Below are 24,649 nucleotides of genomic sequence, written 5' to 3'. Positions count from 1 at the left end.
TGACAACAGTTCTGAGTGTAATAAAGAACATGCTGTACTGTGAGAAGCATGCTGTGGTTTTAAGTGCATCACAAGAAAACTCTCATTGGGAGGAATATTTCCACACTACCAGCCGCAAGTGATAAAAACGTAGCAAGTCTGCAACAGAGCAACCCATTATTTGATTGAGCCCTTAAGAGAATACAAAATTTAATTTGACGTAGCTCATGTGAAAACCAGTGGAGTTAAGCAGGTCCTGAAGTTTTCAAAATGCAGTGATATAGAAAGTAAAGGAGATAATGGACTGCGCCCATACACTGCAGTTCCTCATTGCAGTGTGCACGGTGAGTCGTTCTCTGTGCTGAGTCCCTCCGGCTATACTACCAGTGGACACTAGATGGCGCTGTGTCCTTTACAACGATGGCTCTAAAGGCAGAGCAGACAATGCCGCTTACCCGTACGTAGCTTGAACTCCAGAAGCAGAGAACAAGCAGCAGTGGGAATTTACATCTATGGCTCACATCAAATACATTAAATATCTTATCCCCCGAAAGCCCAGAAACACCCAGCCTGAGTGTTTCTCTTAACATACTGTGGTGTGGTTAGAACCACAGGAAGGAAACCTCATCAGAATCACACAGTGGACCTTGGAGATGCCGTCGTGATGCACATGAATATTTAACTATATTTAATATAATAAAATGAAATGATTTTGACTTCATCTGTTTTTGATAATTATCTAGGAAAATGTTGAAAGATATTTTTATAATATAATAAAAAAAGCTGAATTTAAACTCAAATAACACGACAAAAGTAACCCATCTACATACAGTATAGATCTCTGATTTAGTTATTTCCAAAAACCTTGGTACCGATGAATTCTATTAAATCTGTTCATAGAGGTACTACTACTCAGGTAAGATTTCATCAACTATGTCCTACCAGACAAGTGAATGCTTTACAATTAAATGCACTCCAAAAAATCATAAATACTTGACAATAATAGCAAGAATAATAGCTAGTATTTATCAACTTTATGCCCTGTTCTAAGCAAGTTACATACATTTTCCCCCTAAGTAATTTGCAGCACACACATAGAAGATAACTTAGTCATTTTTTGCATACAAATAATAATTAGTAACGAAAGTAAAAAAATCAAGAATTCAAACCAACATTCTGGGGGCTTCCAAATCCTGAACTCTTCATAATTGCTATGTTTAATTAGAAACTTTTTAAAGAAGAACTTAAGTAATCACAAGGAAATTTTCAGATTAATCTGAAATGAGCAGTAAATTACATGTGTCAATGTCCATTTGGTGTAAGGAAGATTGCATTAATTTTTTACATAACTTTTTACTAGTTTGATCAAAATGAGGCTTTATTCTTTGATCAAAGGTGCTTCAATAGGGATAAAATAGGACACATGTGAAATTCAGATATAATTTTAGATAGCTAAAAGTAATTTTATTTGTTGTCATCAATGGTTTATAATCACCATATAGCCTAATAGGAAAATATACAAATAATTAGTATTCTTATAGGTCTTTTGAACAATGCACACTTATAAAAGTGTACATTGGAAACTGCACTAGAAATAATTCTACAATAACTGAGGAAACCCCTAAGATTCGTTAGTAGTGTGGGATGTACGGATGAGGAACATAGAGGTAGAGATGATGGTGATGTCCTGCCATCAGAAAGAGGCTTAAAGCATCAGACTCAGAAGAAAGAAAAATGCAATGGTTTCCTAACCATACTTTGGGAGAAATTGAAAATATTTTTCAAAATACCATTTGTATTCGTGTAATATGATAATATGTGATGTGATATATCACATTTATGATATAAACTATAATCCATGAGTGGTCGCTGCCTACTTTGTGATTCCTGGTTTAGATTTCCGTTTTTGTTGTTGTTTGTTTTGTTTCGTTTTAGTTTTTTTTTTTTTTTTTTTTTTTTAAGGAGGACGCAGCTCACAGTGCTCTACCCAACTGAGGTAACCAGCCATCCCCTAGATTTCCTTTTTAAGTACTAGAGAAAATTGAGTATGTTTATGTATATAGTTCTAACAACAATAAATTTCCATTACAAGGAAAACTTACATTTTGTGCATTTCTGGGATTCTAAAGATTAAAGTTATTTCTTTTCTGTTAACACCCCTGCAAGACTCCAGAAAATTACATGTATGTATTTTTCTAGGCCAGACTGTTCGCTCCATTTCTCCTCCCAGTTAGTTTTTGCACAATGATTCAAATTAAAATGGTTTCCGAATGTGAAGTCACATCTTGTACCTATAAGCTCTATCTTAAGAAACAATCTCTCTTCTCTCACAGACGATGTGGTATCTCATATCAAAGTTTCTTGGGATATAAATATATACCTCCTCTTTTCAATTAGTCTCCTTAGCATCGCCCAACTGGAACAAATCCATTTTTATTCTATTTCAGCTATATTTCATGCTATTTCAACTATATCTCCTTTGCAGATTTTCAACTTAAAAGACTACTAAGTCATCAAAGCAGTTTTTATAAATATCAAGTAGTAGTTTTAAAGAGAAGTGATCATGATTTGCAGAGCCACTAGCCGAATTCTGAATCGTCCAAGAGACTATAACCTCTGTGGGCAGGTTTCACTGTGTCATCAATTCTTATGATCTAAGTCCTAGACTTTTGAAATGCAGTGGAGGATTCCTCATTTGAATCTTACATATTTTCTATTTTTTCAGTTCTAGGGATGCAATATATCTGAAAGCTATCAGGGAAAAACTTCATGGGCAGAAAAAGAAAGGTGAGGTGCTTATTGAGGTCTTCAATATCTGAGGGGATTGCTGCTATGTGCAGATGCCAAGAGCTTTTCAAATGTGAAATTAGAGGATAAAGCAAAAAAGACAAAACAGACAGGTAAATATTGGTATGAAGAAGAGCTTTCTTGCCAGAAGAGATGTACAGAAATAAAATGAAACTGTCTTGTGAGGTCCTGAGTTCTCCATAACTGGAAAAATTCAAATGGAGTTTAGATAACTCTTGCCAATGGGTGGTGAGGGGGATTCTTGGGATAGGAGAGTGAAAGAAACAAATGGCTCTGAGATACTTTCTACCTTCCTTTTGGAATTTTTTGAGGGAGGAAAGCTGAGAAAGTTGGACATTTTTCACTAGCAGAAAACTAGAGAAACAAGATGATTAATTTTTAAAGTACTAAAGGATTTCAAACAAAAGCACCTGATGAAAAATAAATATACTTGTTTCCTTTCATAAGAACTCTGTGAAAAGGAAAATCAGAAATCTCTTTTATAATGGCTTAGCCTATCCTACAGAGAGAAAATATTAGGTACTCACTTTTCTAGGTATCACGGAATGGTGTAAATGATCACAAGATGCAAACAATAATTTTGGGAAGGAACAAAAATGTGTATAAGGTCTCTGGTGACAAATGAATAGCTAAACTACATCCACCCACACCGTTCACTGAGGGCTTGTAGAAGCAGTTAATGTTTACCAGCTAATTATGTTCATGAAGGACATTCAAATGAACCATTCACCCACAGCTCACCTTTGCTCTGTACCCCTTGGAAATGACTGTGGAAGATATAAAAACTGCTTGGACTACTTCCCATCATACAATAATCAGAAATATTCTCAAGCTATAGTCTAGAAAAGAAACAGACTAAATTATTAAAATGGCTTCAGTGAGAACATCAGTTTTACTTAACATTTGGGTAACTATTTTCTCTTTTTCTCTCAAAGCATTTTCCTCATGAAATCTTTGAGACCTGTTTGGGGAATATTTTACAAATAAAGAAACTGAGTTACAGAGAGAATGTACATAGTAGCAAACAAAGGAGAGCAGTACTTTTTTTCATTGGGAACTCTAGTAACGGGAACTCGTCTGTGAGGATGCAGAAAGTGATGACTATGTGAAAAAGTCTGGATCTCTGCAGCCACCAAGGCGTGACATTCTGGCATGGAAAAGTCCTGTGGATTGACTGGCTGAGCTTCTCCTGTGGAATTTGGGCCTAGAAAGATCAGAGGTGATGGCAAACCGAAATCCCTGACATCCAGGCCATTGTTTCAATGATGCACCACATTATTGGAAGGCATCACCTGAGTAGTATTTATTCCTAACATCCTATCTTTTTGTTGTTGTTCTTTTTTACAAGTCACTTCATTTCAGAACTGCACTTTTTAAACCTCCCTCACAGTTCTGCAGAGAGAGCTGCAATGAGCCACCTCCCGATTTGGTCCTCAGGCTGACTTCTGGGTCTTCCTGGCACTCACCTCCCCTCAGTGATGCAGGCCTACTTGAAGGTGTGAGGAGAAGAGGAGTAATTCAGCGGAGCTGTGGTCTACCTACCTCATTTCCAGACTCTTGATGAAGAATGATTTTTTTAAAAAAGGTAATTTTCAGTGTTCAGCAAAAGTTTTGGTTCTAATGGTACAAGCATGGTTGAATTGAAAATCTCGAGACATAGGCGAAGGGAGAGTTCTTAGTCTGTGGGAAGTGATGTTAAACTCGGGGGCTCTGGAAGGGCCTGCTTTCTGTGGATATAAGGATGAGCTTGAAATGGTCACCTATCTTATTTATGAGAAGTGATCCCCGGGCCCTGAGTAATCATGGTTGTCAGGATTGCCGTTATAAGTGACCGTCAGTATGCATCAAATAAGGTTCTCATTACCTCTCTTGGTTTTGGAATTCCACATGGCCGTGGTTAATCTTGTAGAGAGCCTTTCACAAAATGCCTAAGATTAATGTTTCTCCAATATAGGCCTGGATTCTCATTTCTCTTAAATATATTTGCTTCCCTCTTCAAAATCTATATCTATGTTTTAGAACTAGGTAGCAGCTTTGTATTACAAATACATGTCATCCTGCTTAAAAAAAAAAATCATGTCAGTTACAAGTTTTCATTAAGAAAAATGTCAGGTATTGAAAATGTTTGTCTTCATATGGGAAGGTTGATTTCCCTTTTCCCCCAAGTATTAGTAAAGGTTGACTCTTATTTACATGTATTGATACATTTTATGAGATCCTTTTCTGTCAGCTCTAATGTGTTAGTGGTCTGAGTTTTGAGTATGTGGGGGTGAAATAATTGGTTATGTAAGGAATAGTCTCCTATAGCAACTGCCTCAGGCTAATACTCTTTGATGCATAACACATGTTGCTACAGTTATTAGTAGAGGTGAAAGTCAAAATGAATTTTAACACTAATAGATCGGGATGTCTTCTTTCTTTTATATCAGTGTCAGTGTCTGGTTAAGGTACACTGCATCCAGAAATTGGAAATAGTGATGTATTCCAAGAGGAAAACAAGAGAAAAACAAATCCCTACCTAAGGATAAGGCAAGTCACCTGTGGAAGAATGTTGAGAGGAACGGTATACTGAGGACTACGCTCCTTGCTCTACAGACTTACAATGTCAGCACATCTTGTCCTCCAGGACTATGTCTTGGCTCTGTTTCCTGAATAAAATGCAAATATCTTCCTATTTTCTTTTCGTGACCCACTTTTGGGATCCTGTTATAACACTCGGTCTACTCCCCTGAACTTCAGAACTCCCCTAACTTCCTGGAGCTGCCCGACATTTCCAAGTCCACCCAACTCATTCTCAATACCCTTCCAGAGACCCAGGATCAATCCATACAGGAGAGAGAATTGGTCTGAAAAAGGTGGGGCTAGTCCAGGCCCATCTGCTTATCAGATGTGGTATCATGGTGATGATGAGGAAACACACGTCAACTCTACTGAGCTTTCTTTTTTTCCCCCCCTTCTTTCCCACCCCCCACTCCGGTTCAAGCCGTTATTTCTCAGTCTAGTTGTGTAGGACACAGCTCCCTGACCCATGCTGGTATTAGGAGTCTTGCGCTCCCCCCCGCCCCACCCCAGCTGAGGCAGTCGGTTGCCAGTCGTTGGCCGGCTGCTCACAGTGGCTCATGGCAACTCTTGCTGACCTCCGGCTGCTCATGGCAGCCCAGCTCCAGGGAGAGCTGTTGTTCACAATCTTAGCTGTAGAGGGTACAGCTCACTGGCCCATGTGGGAATTGAACTGGTGACCTCGACGTTAGGAGCGTGGTGCTCCAACCACCTGAGCCACCAAGCTGGCCCGCTAATGAGCTTTCTTGATGAGAGAATGGTCACATCCACAGATGATTTGTGTGGGGCTTGAAAAAAAGGGAAACTAGAGAAGAATTTGTCAGTGTGTCTCCAGCAGTATCCAAGAGATACAAAGCCAGCTTAGTTTCTTGTTTCATTAATACACATCTTATACTGTATATGCTCAATGCCTTCCCTGTTTCATCTTCCTTTCCCTCCTCATCTCACTATGAGTTGAGTCAGCCTGAATTGTTCCACAGAAACTGTTCTTTATAAGCAACTGGGCCTGTCTGACGATAATAAACCCAACAGCTAAAATATTTTATTTGACCTCTTGGCAACATTGAATGCTGTTGATGAAACTCTTTCTTGAAATGCTGGCACCCCTGATTATGGGCCGCCATTTATTCTGGTTTTCCTCTTACCCTTTGGACATTCCTTCTCAGTCTGCATCTGTTGTTCTGTTGTTATTGTCATTTGTTTGTTTCCTTTTCCACTCCCCAAAATGTTGATATCCCTTAGGCCACTGTTGTAAACTTTCTTCCTACACACTCCTTTTAGTCAGTAGTCTGCTCTCATGATTCAATTACCGTCTTTGAAATAGTGAAGCCTACATCTTTATTTCCAATGCATATCTCCTCTTTCCCCCTCCCCTATGTCTCAACACTCTAACATCTCAATCTCTACATCTCCAGAGTGGAATTCATCAGCTTCTCTTCAGGGAGAAGTAAGATGGGAGAAAGCTGGGAGTCATCCTTGATACCTCCTTTTGCTCTTTTCCATAACTATTTAATCACCAAGTCCTATGAACTTAACTCCTAAATATCTCTAATACCTGTTCAAATCTCTTGATTTCTATCGACACTGTCATCATGCCAGCCATTACCATAGGTCATAGCTCACCTAGATGGCTGCAAGAAGGTACTCATGGACCTGTTTTGGTGCCTCAGTCACTAACTCCTCCACCTTGTCCTGTACCCTGCAGTTAGAGCAATACTTGAAAAATTAACTCGGTTACTTCACAACTCCACTTAAATCACTCAGGGCCTCTCCACCGCACTCAGGAAAAACTTCAAACTCCTCAGCAAACTCAGAGCTTTGTAACCTTGCCCTGCTTAGCACGGTAGCCTCATTCCTCTCCACTCCTGTCCATACACCGTCCTCTGGCCATGCAGAGTGATGTGCAGTCACTAAATGTGCCATGCCTTCCATGGTCTTGCACCCATGCTCTGCTTTCCAGCTCTTTCACAAATCTCTTAGCCTGTTGCTTCCTGCCCATCCTTTGTACCTCATCTCCAAGCCTTCCCTGACATGAGCCTCTCTAAAGACTCTGAAGTGGACTCTCCCGATGGAGTGTGACACTCTTTCCTCCACTGTCTCTCTTTCCTCCACTCTCTCCTTCCAGGCTCCTGCAAAGGCGCCTCACATACTTTGGTATTTCCAGTGTCCTGGGTGAAATTGACCTTTCATGGAATTCTCATTGGAAATTTGTAAAGGTTTGCAAAGCACTGTCTAGTGATTTGGCCAGTGGGAGACAGTCTACCTGGCTCTGACCCTGCACCAAACAGAGACTCAAACCGTGAACCTTGATGAGCCTCCAAGATCTTAAATTCTATGGATCCCTTTTGGAATGATCAGCTAACTCTTTTATTGGAGGCCAAATAAATCCTAAAGAAATAAAAATTTAAAAAACCCACTTCAAAAAATATATTTTAAAAAAGTTAAAAAGCCCCCTTCATGAACTGAACCTCTCTTTCCAAACAGATACCACAGTGTAGGTCCTGAGACACAGTATGGGGTTGGGTTGCAAGCAGAGAAAAATTTCCACACACAGAGGAGGCAGGGTGTAGGTTTCATGCATGGAACTCATGAAAGGCCTGCAGAGCTTCAGAGGGAAGAATTTATCCTGAGCTTGTTATTTGAAACAAACAAGCTTCCTGGGCTGAGATTATGGCAGACAAATTACACTAATTTGTACCTTTCCAAAAAAGTTCTATTATACATCCAGAAATAAATATTAACAATAATATTAAGATAACTATGAATTAAGCTCACAGGTAGTAAATAATCACTTCTTTTGGTGTCAAGAAACATCTCAATCTCTTTTATTGAGCTGCCTTCACTGGATTATTGTGTTCATAACAGTGGCAGGAGCTCTGCTAGTGAGCACTGAAGAGGAATGAAGCTCTTTGTCTGGAGACGACTTCTCAGAGTCAGCCATGGGTGGACATAATGGCTATTTCTCAATAGCTTTTTCTAAAGTGGGAAGGAACAGGAATAAATGAAAGCTCCCTTTGGAGGCAATCAGCCAACCAACATCTCAGGAATATTACGGTATTACATGTTACATGGGCCTCTAAACACCTCCTTTATTTAAACCTCGTCTGTATACATATTATAAAAGTCAGAGATCTTATTAGCATGTATAGCTTTAGTGAGTGAACCCTTCAATATAAATTCAGTTTTAAGCTCCATACCTTCAGCACGTTGAGAATGCTGAAAAAGATTTAAAAAGTGGGAAATTCGTGAAGAAAGAGAAGCGAAAGTAACTCTGTGGATAAGAAATATTCACTAAGGAAAGGAGAGGAGTGAATAGCTGGGACTTCCCTTACTTTGTAGGACTCGAAGAGGAATTCACGGAGTACTTAATAATTAATAAATGATTGAGTATTACAATCCAGAATATAGAATATATTTATAAAATACCAGTACATTCAGTAGAATTATAAGTAATCAGTAAATTCACTAAAAATGCAGATGTATTCATTTTTTCATAAAACTAAATAGACTGGGACTTACTGTAGCTGCCTCACTCATAGAAACGCACACACACAAAGGTTTAAAGAAAGTTGATTTGTAGCTTTGTCATAGAACCCAAAGTAAAATGTGGAAAATTTGAAATAATAAAGTATAATTAGTTATCTAAAAATCTGATAATTTTACGCAGCCATATACCTTATAGAACTATTAATAGAATACAAAATGCTTTAGGGATCTATCTAAATTTTCTACTTCTTTGCAATATTGTCAGGTTATTTCTGTACTAACAATGCATGACTACAACACTTCTTTGCCAATATCCGATACATAAGAATTTTCAGTTAAAACAGGAAGACTCTAAACAACAACAACAACAAAACAATAAAAATCTATCTTTGCTCAAAGAAGGTACTCCTGCCCATTGGTTGAGTAGGCTCTTTGTAGTCTTTATTTTTCCTAAAGATGCAGCGATTCTGGTTTTGTCATTACAGAGCACATGCTCAACAACTAGTGGCTGATATCATTACGGTTTTCTGATTTATCCTAACGTGTCCTGCTTGTGAGGAGTAGGGAGAGGAAGAGGTGACAGCATCTTTGGTAGACCGTGAGCAAACCAGTGCCTTGGGCAGACAGCAGTAGCACATGTCACGTGGCCCTTGAAACATGCTATGTATTTAAACCTGGTCTGTATTAACTATCAGAAAAATGCCAGTGGTCCTACGAGACTTTATGTCTTTAAAAAGTCACAGAGGAAACATTTCAATATTCTAATTAGGATATAGAATTGTAGCGTGTTACCATGAAATAGAAGAAGCTAATTTATTTCCATGAATTTTGGCTTCAAAGATATCATTCATTCAATCTGTTAACCCAAAATTATTTATTAAGAGCCAGCTAAGGGCCTGACAATAGATAATGAGAGCAGGAATGGAGGGCAAGTTAAAAATTTCATTATAAGGGCCCGCCCGGTGGCTCAGGTGGTTGGAGCACAATGCTCCTAATGCCAGCAGCCAACCAACAACCAGCAACCGACTGCCTCAGCCGTGGGTAGCACAAGGCTCATAATACCAGCATGGGCCCGGGAGCTGTGTCCTTCACAACTAGACGGAGAAACAACAGCTTGAACTGGAGTGGGGGGTGGGGGGAGGCAGAAAAAGGGGAATTTTTTTTTTCATTATAATATCTGGCTAACAAAAATAGTATTGTCAAATTAGAGACAGGGTAAGGTACGCTAAGAGGTGTGTTGCTACCAGGGTGCTTTGGTTTGGAGGAAGTAGAAATCAATGATGACTGAGGGTGGAGCGGGTTTCTGGAGGAGAGTGAAACAGCCCATAAGAGAGAGTCACGTGGCATGTTAAAGAGAGGAGTGGATTGGAAATTAGTGTGCCTATGATACAAGACAGAAAAAAAAAAAGAGAGAGACAAAGGGTGGAAGGAAGACAGGAAAGAAGGAAGCAGATAATTAGAAATGTACTATACTCAGATATTCTGCTAGGTATCTTTAATGCACTATCTACTTGAGCTAAGTGCGATTATTCCAGTGTTACAAAGGTAAAAGCTAAGACTCAGAGAATTTTAGCAATTTGGCTAAAGGATCCAGGGCAGAACATACCAGAGCCAGGCTAATTCGGGTCATTTTACCCTGCATCCTCACTCCACATCAAAATGTGTTTTATTGTACACCACAGACAGTGAAGTATAAACAAATACTAATTTCCAATAGTTTATGTAGAGTTGTTTCTGGGTTACAAGAAATATCTCTTTTGGGAGGTAAGCTTCAGAGATTCAAATATTTTCAACACTTCATGGGTTATTTCATATCTCAATAAGATTATTTCAACAACTACTATGCATTTTGCTCTCTCTCTCTCTCTCTCTCTCTCTCTCTATATATATATATATATATATATATATATACATATACATATATATATAGAGAGAGAGATAGATATTTATATATATATCTATATATAGATATATATATAGATAATCTATATATCTATATATTTATATCTGTCTATCATCTATCTATCTATCTATCTATCTATCTACCTATCTATCTATCTATATCTATATCTATCTATCTAGTGGAAGATTTTAGATTGCTCTCTCTCTCTCTCTCTCTCTCTCTCTCGAGATATCTATATATATCTATATATTTACAATCTATATATCTATATGTTTATATCTATCATCTATCTATCTATCTATCTATCTATCTATCTATCTATCTATCTATCTATATCTATCTATCTAGTGGAAGATTTTAGATACAGCAAAGGATCACAATGTTTATGATCATAACACATGCTAGAAACTCCAAGCATGGTGACATGAGTAATACTATTGTTAATGAGAGAAGAGCCAGAACTATATCTGAAAAAAATTCCCTTACACTGGAACTCACAGCCACCAATTAGGAAGCTTCTTTTTCTAGTCTGGATCTTACATCCTTCTCTCCTCTCCTCTCCTCTACCCTCCTCTCCCCTCCCCTCTCCTCCCCTCCCCTCCCTTCTCTTCCCCTGGCCACGCCTCTGTATCCTTCCTCCAGTCTGGCTGATTTTTCTCTCAGGTGAACATTTATTCAACTATTAAATTATACAGAACTGACACTAATTGTAAATCTGATGAACAGTATTTGCTAAACAATTTTCACTCTATCCATTTAAAGTTTTAGCATATTTCTCATACATAATACTTATTTATAAGGTATACATGTGAACTATTGTATTACGTGCACATTATAAAATATACACAAAACATTAGTAATTGCAAAGAATAGGATAAACAATAAATGTAAATAAATTTTAATGTTTTCTTGTCACACACCAATGGATCATCTTATGTATGCCCTGGGTGTCCACAGCCCACTTACGAGAAGTGTGGAAACTTAAAAAGAAATTGTAAACTTTGTAAGCAGTGAAAAAGAATCGTACAAATTGTGAGATTGTGTTGTATGGATATTTAAACTGAGCACTTGCTTGAATTGTGCAAGAAATTTTAATGAATTTTATCTAATGAACTAGACAAAACCAAAAATCATAATGAGGGCAAAAACCTGGTCTGTCTTTACTCATCAATTAATATTCCACCAGTGGGAGGAGCTGGCTTCTGGCAGGACTCAGTTATTATTTTTAAATGGATGAGTTAGAGTGTGTATACATCAGCTGAAGGAGAATCTAACAGCCAGAGCCGGTGAGCTGGCCTATGTAATTTCCTCCTGTTCTACTTAGTCAGATTTATTTTCTTGAGCAACTTATCATCATCATCATCATCATTATTATTATTATTATTATTACTATATTTTTTTAAATATAGAAATTAAAGGGATCCGTTTCCTCTGATGCACTTTTTTAAAGGCAAGCAGTAGAAGTTGGGCTAATAAGTATAATTTTAAAGAAGTCATAAGGCTGCTGACTTTTAGTAGCAATGATAGTAGTGAATGTTACTATTTCTTTGTTCTGGTCGGTGTGACTTAGCAGATTTAGCAGGTAAGGTTTAATATGTGACTGCTGATACTACATTTATTGGCACCTTGTAAAACTTAAGGAAACTAAATCATTTGCTGCATTCAATCAAGATACATGGCTAATAACTCCTTAAATGTATTATCATCAACTCCTGGGGATGGCAGACGAGGGAAATGTTTTTCTTCCTGAATTTTTCTGTTTTTCAGTAAACATCAAGATTAAGCAAAATGTATTCTTTTAACGTTTTCAATCATGTATTCAGAAAACACATGTATTCAAATGATAAAAATAAGATGTTTCAGGTAAAATGGAAATAGAGTCACTCATGTACGACGGCTTCATAATTCAAATTAAGACAGTCGATTTGAAAGGTAAGAATTTTGAATTCCTCCCTAAAACATTTCCTAAGAACAATTTTTAACTGGGTGTTCCTTGTGTTCCATTTACTTTCCATAGTAAAAATATAATGCAGTTTATCTATTAGTATCAGAGGTGATGTGACATTAGTAAAATATAATGTATTCTCCCTTCTCTGATAATGAAAAATGTGCTTCTCTGATAATGAAAAATGTGTTTTCAATACACAAATCCCAAATTTAGTTTTGGTTAAAAAAACTAAACAAGACATTAGTTATTAGAAGTTTATCACTATGTAAAGTAGAGCGACTCTATTACTAATAAATTGACATTCTATATGATTCCTCAGTAGAAGGAAGGATTGTGTATATCTGATAGAAAAAAGTGTCATACTTCACAGAATTAAAAATATAAATATTTGGGCCTTTCAACCCACCCCTGCACATGTTGTGCTTAGAAGCATGAAACACTAGGACAAGAAGAGACATTCTGTTCCTACTTCTGCAGAAACAGATACAGTGCAGTTGTTTGTGGGCAGGCCTGTCACTCTTAGTCACCCTTATCCCACATGTCTTCTTTACCCTGAGGTCAGCATGCTATCAGAAATACTGCTTTGTTTAAGGCAATACCATATTCACTATTATTGAAAACTATAATTAATGAAATTCAAATTCAGTAATAAAATTGCTGGTAACAGCAGAAGGTGTTCTGTCAGAGCAGACAGTGGCTTTTCATATACTGTTCAGAATCAACAGGGCAGTATTTTATATTCAGAGTATAAAGCCTGACAGAAAAAAATACGCATAAATTAAATTAAGAGTAATTCTTATATCATTATGTAAAATGTATCAGAATATGCAGATATTTAATGGTAAGAATTTCTATGCTGAGAATGCATGTTTAATATGCATCAATGAAACATAAATCATTGCATGTACAAATGAAACTTCAATTTTTGAATGGGAGAGATCTACTACAGTCCAAAGCAATGCTGATGAGTAAAAAGCTCATAAGTTTGTGCCCATGGCAATGCCTTCAAATGTAAAGCTAACAATTTGCTTCCATATGTTGTGTTTTGCTGTGCTGACTGCCAGTCCCTAAAGTAAGACCATTAATACATATTTTTTTAATTCAATTTCAAATAGCGAGGTTTGAAGATTACTTTATATCAATAGCAATGGTAGTTTTGTGGCTTAGTGCTGATAATGAAAAATGTGTTTTCAATACACAAATCCCAAATTTAGTTTTGGTTAAAAAAACTAAACAAGACATTAGTTATTAGAAGTTTATCACTATGTAAAGTAGAGCAACTCTATTACTAATAAATTGACATTCTATATGATTCCTCAGTAGAAGACAACAACAACATAAAGAACAAATGGAAATAAAACATAAATGCAATAAATACAGCAATTTCATATCAAAAAGGGAAGATTTAGATAACACTTAAACTTAACCTATGGGGTTGCAATCAAGTATGTAAATGGTATAGAATTTAAAATACCTATTCTGAAGTCCAAATGAAGTGAATTTATTTAACCTCATTACATAAGGAGAGTGAAAATACAAATCAAAGAACCACCATTTTCTCCATACTTTCACTGCACACACATGCACACACGCGTGCACACACACACACACACACAGACACAGTGGGTCCAATCCCATTGCCATATCAAGGAGAAAACACGTCTGCCTGTTCCACTCGCACTGGAACTGAGCTATGCCTTACAAGTTAAAAATAAAAACACCTTACTACTTTCCACATTTATAAACATTCTTTAGTTTAGTTTTGTTTTTTTTCCCCATGGGTAGAACTGTGACTCTGATAGTCTTTCCATAATTTAGTCCCCTCCAAAGAGGTTGCTTTCTTGAAGGTCAGTGAGCTGAAAGGAAGATGACTGACCAACGTGAGTACCTGAGTTTAAACACTTGCCACTGCTGAAGTAACAGAGCAACCAGAGCACGGACTGGAGGGGAGAGTCTGTGTGAGAGAGATCAGAAAGGGTGCTATTTGTACCATAAGTAAAGAGGTCAGAATATCCTGGCAAAAATACAGTTTGGTTTTGTCCTTAGAATTTCAGATGAATGCTCTCCGTTATTTAAAATCAGTTTCACTTCATGGACATTACCCAGAGTAAGATTTTCACTGATATATCCCCTCGCTCGAGGGAAGTAAGAGAAAAAATAAACATGTGGGATTACATCAAACTAAAAAGTTTTTTCACAGCAAAGGAAACCATCAATAAAACAAAAAGGGATCCTACTGAATGGGAAAAGATATTTGCCAATGATATATCTGATAAGGGATTAATATCACAAATCTATAAAAAACTTACTCAACTCAACTCCAAAAAAACAAACAATTAAAAAATGGGCAGAGGACTTGAGGAGACATTTTTCTAAAAAGGACATACAGAAGGCAAGAAGACATATGAAGAAATGCTCAACCTCACTAACCATCAGAGAAATGCAAATAAAAACCACAATGAGATACCACCTCACCCCAGTCAAAATGGCTATCATCAATAAATCAACAAACAACAAATGCTGGCGGGGATGTGGAGAAAAGGGAACGCTAGTGCACTGTTGGTGGGATTGCAGATTAGTGCAGCCACTATGGAAAACAGTATGGAGGTATCTCAGGAATCTGAAAATGGAACTACCCTATGATCCAGTAATTCCACTCCTAGGCATCTACCCGGAGAAATCCAAAACTCCAATTCAAAAATCTGTATGCACTCCTATGTTTATTGCAGCACTTTACACAATAGCCAAGATATGGAAACAACAGAAATGCCCATCGGTAGATGACTGGATTAAGAAGCTGTGGTACATTTATACAATGGAGTATTACGCAGCCATAAAGAAAAAAGAAATCTTATCATTTGCAACAACATGGATGGATCTAGAGAACATTATGTTAAGTGAAATAAGTCAGAAAGAGAAAGACAAGCACCATATGATCTCACTTATATGCGGAATCTAAAGAAAAGAATATGTGTATGAACTAATCAGAGACAGTTTTGGGGACACAAAAAACCGAGAGTTGTTAGATGGGCGGGGGGGAGGAGGTTGGGGATGGGGGAAGGGTGAAGGGATTGGGGGGCGGCTGGTGACCACAGGATGGCCTCCGGGTTTTTTGAGAATTACTTTGGGGAACTTATTCAATAGTGTTTGGGGATTTTGTTGGGTATCCGATGGACATGTGTCCTGTTTGGGAGACCACCTCAGGGATGCTGTGGATGCCTGGTCATGGCATTGTACACCAGAGGCTGGACATTAATGAATGCCAACTATAATTTTATGTGTATAATGTGATGGCTCGGTGTGAGGTCGGGGTGGTGGTGGATGGGGGGAGGGGGGTTCACGGTGTGAGGGATGTAAAAATAAAAAAAAATAAAAAATTAAAAGAATTCAAAATTAAAAAAGAAACAAATCAAAAAAAAAATAAATAAAATCAGTTTCAGCCAGAAAATGCCTTTTACGTTTTCTATTACAAGGGTAAAAAAAAAAAGTTCATTGCATATCATTGGAATGTGTAAACATTTAGATGAAAATTGCTTCTTTTACAGTGAAAAATTACCCAATAACCTACTTCTTTCACATAGTACACATGGAAGAGGCCATTCAAAAGGGCTCTTGTTCACTGTGGAATAAAGTGAGTAAGTAACAAAACGTAAGATCCTCAAAGCTCCAATTCCTTTCTACATATACTCCATGTTACAAAACATAAATATTGTATACTTCTACACAGACTTTCACTTGAGTGTAAAATTTTTCCCCAAGATTTTTTTTGTAGAAAAATTAGTTACCCTCAGTTGAGAATTACAGATGCCTCTAAATCCTGAAATTCTGACTGGGTGGGAATCACGCGATATCTGCTTTTTGGTTGCGTTAATTTCTCCTTTATAAATGGTAGTGTTCAATGTGATATATAGATGATGTATTACAGAATTGTACACTTGAAACCTATGTAATTTTACTCACCATTGTCACCCCAATACATTTCACCCCAATAAATTTAATTAAAAAAATAATAATAAAATAAAATCATGAACTCTTAACTGCATATAAAGTTCTGGCATAGATAAAAAAGAAAAGAAAATGGTAGTGTTGAGGCAGTTTTTCACCCACTAGACTTTGTTAGGAGCACATGTTGATACTTCTAGAGCCCCTTCCATGTCTAGTACGGTGCCTTGATCTACGGAGAGTTGTTGAATCGGTTTGATTATTGCAAGCTGCTTAAGACACAAGGTGTGTAAAATTCCTTCTAAGGGAAACGTTTGGTAAACACCATGTGTGTAGGGGGCTTTTAAACATCCAAACAGTGATTAAGAATGAATTCAAACTGTCTCATCAAATAGTCTTGGTAATTACTTCAAGTTAAAATTCTAGCAAACTGCTTTTCTGAAACATCTTCTCCATTACGTAATTCAAGATTGCATAGTACTGGTGATGTTCATGTCTTAATAAACAAGAAAGTAAGTGTGGTTAAAACAGTCAAATCCCCTTGATACATGCCAGTTTTACATGATGAAGCTGACAATGAAATGGAAAAAAAATTGACAGATTAAGAGTCCTTCGAGTGAGAAAGATACCTGGGAAGCTGTTTATTACAGGTTATGTGATGAAGAAGGGCATTTATTTGCACTTAGCTTATTTATTTGTGCTTTAGTTGATAATACCAACCTCTTGGATTTTAGGAAGGATAAAATGATCATATACGAGGTCAGACAATTAAGTTTGTGAACTCATGCTAGAAAAAGTGCTACATACCTCATTGCTGAATATCACTACATTCACCTTCGAAGTACTCCCCTTGGGAAGCTATGCACCAATGCCAGCACCTACTGTGTTTCCCCAAAAATAAGACCTAGCCAGACCATCAGCTCTTTTGGAGCAAAAATTAACATAAGACTTGGTCTAACATAAGACCGAGTCTTATATTAATTTTTCCTCCAAAAGATGCATTAGAGCTGATGGTCCAACTATGTCTTATTTTCGGGGAAACACAGTAGTCTACTCTTCAAAGCAATCTTGGAACTCTTTTTCTAGAATGGCCATCAGAGCTGTCCTCATATTACCCTTGATGTCCTGAATGTCATCAAAATGTCTTCTTTCCAATATTTCCTTTATCTTCAGGTAAACAAAGAAGTCATAGGGGGCCAGATCACGTGAATAGGGAGAGTGTTCTAATACAGTAATTTGTTTACTGGCTCAAAACTCCCTCACAGACAGCTCACAAAACTCCTTGTGAGCTGGTGCATTGTCATGATGCAAGAGCCATCAATTGTTGACAAAAAGTTCAGGTCGTCTAACTTTTTCACGCAGCCTTTTCAATACTTCCAAATAGTAAACTTGGTTAACTGTTTGTCCAGTAGGTACAAATTCATAATAATTAATCCCTCTGATATCAAAAAAGGTTAGCAATATGGTTGCAACAAGTTCAGGAACTTAATTGTTAGACCTCGTATATATGTGAGGAAAAGTAAAATATAGGTAAAATATATAAGTAAAATATATAGTAAAATATAGGACTTTGCTAATGGTATGTGTTGGCAATAACCCTTATTTCAAAATGTGAGCTCTTTGTGTGTAACACATACTGATAGAACTAATCAATTGCCTGTTTTAACTTACTCATTCTACCAACATTTACTAAGCACTTATTATGCGAAGAGCATATGTCAGATACATTGGTAAAAGGAGTGGTACCAGTATCAATCAATATGTATATTTTGGTTAATTTAGATAAACAGTGATATCAAAGAAGGTTAATCTCAAAGAATGGTAATGGCAGCTATAATCTATTCTAGTGCTTCCCCCTTATCTTCTGTTTCACTTTCCTTGGTTTCAGTTACCCGTGATCAACCAAGGTCCGAAAAAAGTAAATGGACAATATCAGAAATGAACAATCCATAAATTTCAATCTTATACCAACCTTCCATCCTACCCTGGATGTGAATATCCCTTTGTCCAGTGTATCCACACTGTACCTGCTCCCTGTTCATCTGTCACTTAGTAGCCATCTCAGTTATCAGATTGACTGTCACAATATTACAGCGCTCGTGTTCAGGGAACCCTGATTTTACTTAATAATGCCACATTGATGTAACTTTTACTACAGTACTTTATCATAATTGTTCTGTTTCATTATTATTAATTGTTATTAATCTCTTACTGCGTGTTATTTATAAATTAAACTTTATCATAGGTATGAATGTATAGGAAAAACATAGTATATGTAGTGTTTGGTATTATCTGTTATTGTAGGCATCCACTGGGGGTCTTGGAACATATGCCCCCTGGATAAGGGGGGGCTACTGTATAGCCTGTTTGAGAAATATGTAACAAAAAATAACGAGGTTGTATGGAATTATAAACATAGCTTCTATCATTTTACTGAAACAGTCCCCTTATTGCCATAATGACAGTCTAATTCAGTGAAACCAGGTCATCAAACATTTCTTTTATGATCTTAGAAGATCCTGTGCCTCAAAGACATGTAAGGGTAGGAAGAATTCAGTGTTAGGAAAGCAGGGAAATAAGAGAAAGCAGGCAAGTAAAGGTAATCCCAGCACCACAGGAAAAAGACTTAGAAATTAAATGTATACCTCTACTTGGGGCAGGGGGAAATTATGACATAAACAATTCAGTATGCTCTGTTGTCTTATTTATCTCAAGTATACTTGTATGCTAAAAAGAGTCCAGCCCTTTTGAATTGTGTGTATCATTCTTTTGAACAACATTTAACACAGAGAACAATATACAAGTTGAAGGGTTTTGGAGACTCTTGGTTGATGATGCTTCTGCTTGTCTGCCTGAAAAATCCTCCATTTCAATTAATTATAAAGGTTCTCTTCTGAAAAACTACCTGCTATGGTTTGGGCCGACCAGCATCATTGAAGCTATGTCATGTGTATGTTTTATAGTATTTTCTAATATTGGTTTGCCTTTAGCTCCCAGGTTAATGCTATTTGAACTGAAGATCACTCAGATAAAATATAAACCATATTTTAAACCCACATACTCAACTATTTTGAAGTAATAGTAAACTTCGGTGAACCTATTCACTTTGGATTTCACTTAGAATTTTTTTAATAAGGACATAGGTCATGGGAAATACATGCTAATCTAAAATCAATACCAATCATGACGATGGGACTACATGCTGCTGGAGGAAGGCATCTTTCTGAGGACAGGGCGCTTTCATTAAGTCAGCCCTGTGATAATAAAGAGAGTGTCAGGATCATTTCTCATGCTGGGGGACGTGCAACACCTGCAGCATAATTAGGGACTCAAAATCTGTTTGTATTTTAAAAGTGATTTATATAACCGTTCTTATGCATCAAGGGATGCCTCTGTCTCAGCTGCTAACCTTTTTATAGCATAGTTCAAGAGAGCAGGGCAAGGAGTCCACAGCAGACTCCAAGCATGTGAGAAATCTGGAGGAAAGCTTGTTTACCAAGAGAAAACAAAACTTCCACAGAAAAAGCGGCACACCGGACCCATGAACATTTATATTTTTATTCCTGGTGTTAAATCAATTCCCCTTTCTACACCTTGACTCCGGGAGCAGAGATTATTAAGAACACATTTAAGTGCTTAATCGGGTTTTGAAGGAGGTTTCTCCATTAACATTAATTAAAGTCTCCCTGGGCTCAAGAAAGCTCATTTGCCAGGTAGGGGTTTTTCAGGTTCACTCATCTTCCCATTGCTGCCTCAGCAAAACTATTTTTCTTGCCTCAGATTCCAGACTAAGCTTTCGTATAAGCAAGAAGCAAGAAAAAGGAAAAACAAACAAAGAGACAACTGTTCCATTCTGTGATGGAAGATTCAACACATTATAGAGAAGTCCTCCCTCATATGATTTTGCCCTTGAGAAGGAAGGTAATTAAGAGTTATGGTGAAATAACGTGTTAGTTGCTGCTAAGTGCCTGCAGTTATCTTGTGGAGATGCAGTCTTCTATGTTTACGGATAGAAACACTTTTGAATTAAAATGATTATTTCATGAGAATGTTAATTCTACTAGGTTGAGCCATAAGAAATCCCCGACATTCAACCATTCTGATCTACACAAATGGCAATTTCATATGGTTCAATCTAATAAACTAGAAAATCTAGATTTTATACAAGAAGAAAAAATACACTCACAAAATTTAGGAAGACATTTTTTTTCTCCTTCATCTCCATATGCCCTTGAATATCAAAAGCATATCTGTATCTACACATTTGTACTCGAAGAACCGAATGTCAGCAACTTTATCTTTGGTTGCCTTTGGGGTGAAAAAGCCTTTAGGTCTTTTTTTGTGAGAATATATTGCTATTATTGCATTTACTCCATACGTTCATGCACCTCTTTCTCTCTCTCTCTCTCTGCCTTTCAATATGTAAGGAAGAGTATAATCAAGTAGGAAAATTACAAACTTCAAAATAATAAATATTTATTGCTTGCCTGGTAGGTATTGTGAAGAATACAAAGACAACATGATGAGGAAAAATGGAAAGGGGCTACAGAAAGCTAGATAAAAAGAAATAAAAGAGAAAAACAGTCAGCCAGGCTAGGCAACAGATGAACCAAGAGGGTACTTTAGGTACTGAAAAAACAGTGATAGATGTGTGTGGTTCTAGGCTCACGGGTTTGCAATTTAGCAGATGAAAGCTAAATAGCATGTATTTTGAAATGGAAAATTGGCAAAATCGTTTTTATAAAAGATATTTGCCCAGGGTAGGGTAAAGAGGGGATTAGGAGAATGAATATGAGAGTTACGACTGTCCCCATGACGCAAAAATTTTTAAATAAAAACCTTCACATTTCCTCAGTTATTTTTACAGTTTTGTCTGTGTTATGTCAAATGTTTTCTACAATATTAATGATTTTAAATATTACATAGGTATAATTTATTGGAGAGTGAGGCCTTCTAGGTTGTGACTCTCTTAATGGTTTATACAATTAGCACATTACTTTTTTTTATCCTATGGTCTGAATAACTGTGCGTATTTGAAGTTGCGTTAATGTCAGACTAGAAAAAAAATTGCTTTTATGTGGAGGAATTCCACATAAGAAATTGGTGCTCTGTATTTTTCACCTCTTGGCTTCTTAGCATTTCTGTGAACCAACTAAGTACATTTTGGTCTTACTGGTAGCTCTTCTGTAAGATCTTCTGACTATAAAAAAATGTTTTGAGCTGTGCAAAAAGTTCTTTTCCATAAAGAGAGAGCCATTATTATTATTATTATTATTATTATTATTATTATTATATTTTGTGTGTGTGTGTGTGTGTGAGTGTGTGTGTGTGTGTGTGAGAGAGAGAGAGAGAGAGAGATTTTGAGTACCCAAACTGATTCGTGCATTTAAAAGAGCTACCCAGAACCATATAAGATAGCATCAAGGTAAAAGGGAAAGAGAACTGAAACTAATAGATATCCTTCAAAACCTTTTAAATTTCCTGCCTAACTGATGTCTGCAGACAGCATCCCTGGCAGCAGCAAAGTTTTGATGTTTCATCTCATGTGAAAGTAGTCAAACATTTTTAAGCAATTTTAATCTATTTTTATCTCCTAACAATAGAGTTCAAAATGGCTGAGTGTAAGGAAGTGTGTCAGAACAACTATAAAAGTTAGGGCACTTATAGTAAGCAAGCTTCACCAAGCACTATGATCTAAATTTAAACATTTACAAATAAGGTCTGGGAAGAATGGAGAGATATGTACGTCAGTATTACAAATCATGGCCATTTCCTCCTTTGCAGTCACCATTTACGTAAGCACTTGGAAATAAAGCCAAAGTAATTAGGTGGGTAAGGGCATGCCCTATTATTCTTACCATGGTGCCTGGCATCTACATTAGAGGATAAACAAATGGAGAGCTCAAAATAAGGGGAACAATGGAGCTAATCAGTAACGCTACCTGATCAGGAAATGACTGCCCCAGAGTATAGTCATCTTGATATCTAGATCTCATCTTTGACATTATAGAGTGTACTAGAGATCTCAAATATGGAGAACAGGGAGCAATGATGCAATGTTACAGATACTTTCTATCTCTAAGATGCTATGTTATTTTACCTAGCATAAGTAACAAACCTAGAAATCAATTGAATGCATCATCTCCTAATCATGAACTGTCTTATCCAATCCTGGGAAAAGGGCCACAAAGGGCTCTTTTACCTGCCACAATATCTGCCAACATGATAAGCTAACATTGTTAGATGTGTACTTAAAATTTAGGAAACTGGATTGTTTTAATACTGTTTCTCATTTTGTCAGGGATATAGGCTGATGACGAAGGCACTTGCTTAGACTGGGTGCAGAGTACACAAGGAGACAGAGAGCTAAAGTCCCATGCAAAAAAACCGTGCATAGCTCCTGGAAAACTAATGACACAAGCAATAAAAATAGCCTACATTTTTTTGAGCACTTAACTCTTTTTAGTTATTGTTCTAGATGTTTTATATGCTGTAATTCATATTATCTTCCAAATAATTCCATGCCATAGGTGCTATTGTATCCCCATCCTTAAATGAAGAAATTGAGACTCAGAGGAGTTAAGTAACTTGCCTAAAACCACACAGGTAATTGGTGTCCAAGCAAGACTTTGAATCGAAACAGACTAGCTTCAGAACCCACATTCTTCTCTACTCTGGTATATTCCTTCCCTTTTGGAGAGTATTTTAAGTTCAAGGGGCAACTTTTTAGTTCTATGCCATCAAGAACTAGCATTAAAACAACTGAAATTATTAAGTTGAAAAGGGATCTGCTTTAACTCTCAATTTTGAACAAGTGTAAATGTAGACAGATTCCTCTTCATGTTGTATTTATTTTGAAACCTCCATCAGGAAGATTGCATAGACTAGGAAGAAACATAGAAATACGGGTACAGTGAAGGTGAGACACAATGACAAAGACAGCACACAACTAAAAGACCACGCAAGAGGGTTTCATAGCCATCTATAGCTAGTGGTATCATCTTTTTCTAGTGAGCAAAGAGGACATGTTAAAACAAGAAGCATTTGCAGTTTGCTATATCTGAAAACAAGTATTCATTTAGAAGAAGGTACAACATTCACATTCCATAGTGAATGAGCCCACTAATTCTCAATGCATTTAACCTTCATAAAATCTTGAATTAAAGGACCTGTCAGGGTAGTGAAATAGATATCGGAGTGGAAAACATCCCCAACAGACAACTGCAGTCAAAATTTGGGGGCATAAAAAATGGACAAAAACACCCAGAAGTGGTTTGCTTCCAGAGTTACAAAGACATATTTCTGTCTGGCTCTGCTACATGTTACATAAGCAGATCTTAGGCAGGAAGAGCTGAACAACAATCAATACTAGCTAAATTGAATTTAGTGCCTGAACAACTACATTTACCACACAAGGCCACATAAAGAGAGAGAAAAGAGGGGAGAAGAGGGAAAGCTTAAAATAACACACAAAGTGCTTTTTATTCCCAATATATCAAATAATAAAGTGAGCAAAAATTGTGTCCCCTTATGTTTAAAAATATATTTTATTATTGAAATGTAATTATAGAATCATAGTCTTCATTTTAGAAACACTTTTGCATCAAAACATCTACCCAATGAAGGAGTCTTTCCTTCTGCATCTTTTTTTCTTGAAAGTCTTTATCTAAAAATTATGTTATCAAAAATGCATACTTTTTTAATGTCAAGGGAAAATTGACTGTATAGGTATTTCAAAATGCAATAATGAATAAAATAATCATAATTAGAGTATAATTCATAAAAATATGCATAGGAAAACTAACAAATCACTTTTAAAAGTTATTTATTTTCAAAATAAATGACCAAAGATAAAATGATTATGAATATCTGTAAAATGTTCCTGCCTAAGATCTGCTTATGTAACATGTAGCAGAGCCAGACAGAAATATGCCTTCGTAACTAGTCTATTTGTAAAATGACAAAGAATAAGAGCTATAGGTGATATATTATTATATTGTACCACATGAGCTTATTCTATTATT

General features: G+C 36.7%; 1 protein-coding gene across 1 annotated transcript in view; it reads right to left on the bottom strand.

The window, feature by feature from the left end:
* Positions 1–24,649, bottom strand: part of NALF1 (NALCN channel auxiliary factor 1) — a 541,718-nt gene that overhangs the window by 386 nt on the left and 516,683 nt on the right. The gene's annotated exons all lie outside the window — the stretch shown is intronic.

The sequence above is a fragment of the Rhinolophus hipposideros genome, assembly GCF_964194185.1.
Source record: "Rhinolophus hipposideros genome assembly, chromosome: 4".
Classification (NCBI taxonomy): Eukaryota; Metazoa; Chordata; class Mammalia; order Chiroptera; family Rhinolophidae; genus Rhinolophus; species Rhinolophus hipposideros.
The sequence above is the reverse complement of the archived record's forward strand: the minus strand, read 5'-3'. Positions and strand labels throughout refer to the sequence as shown.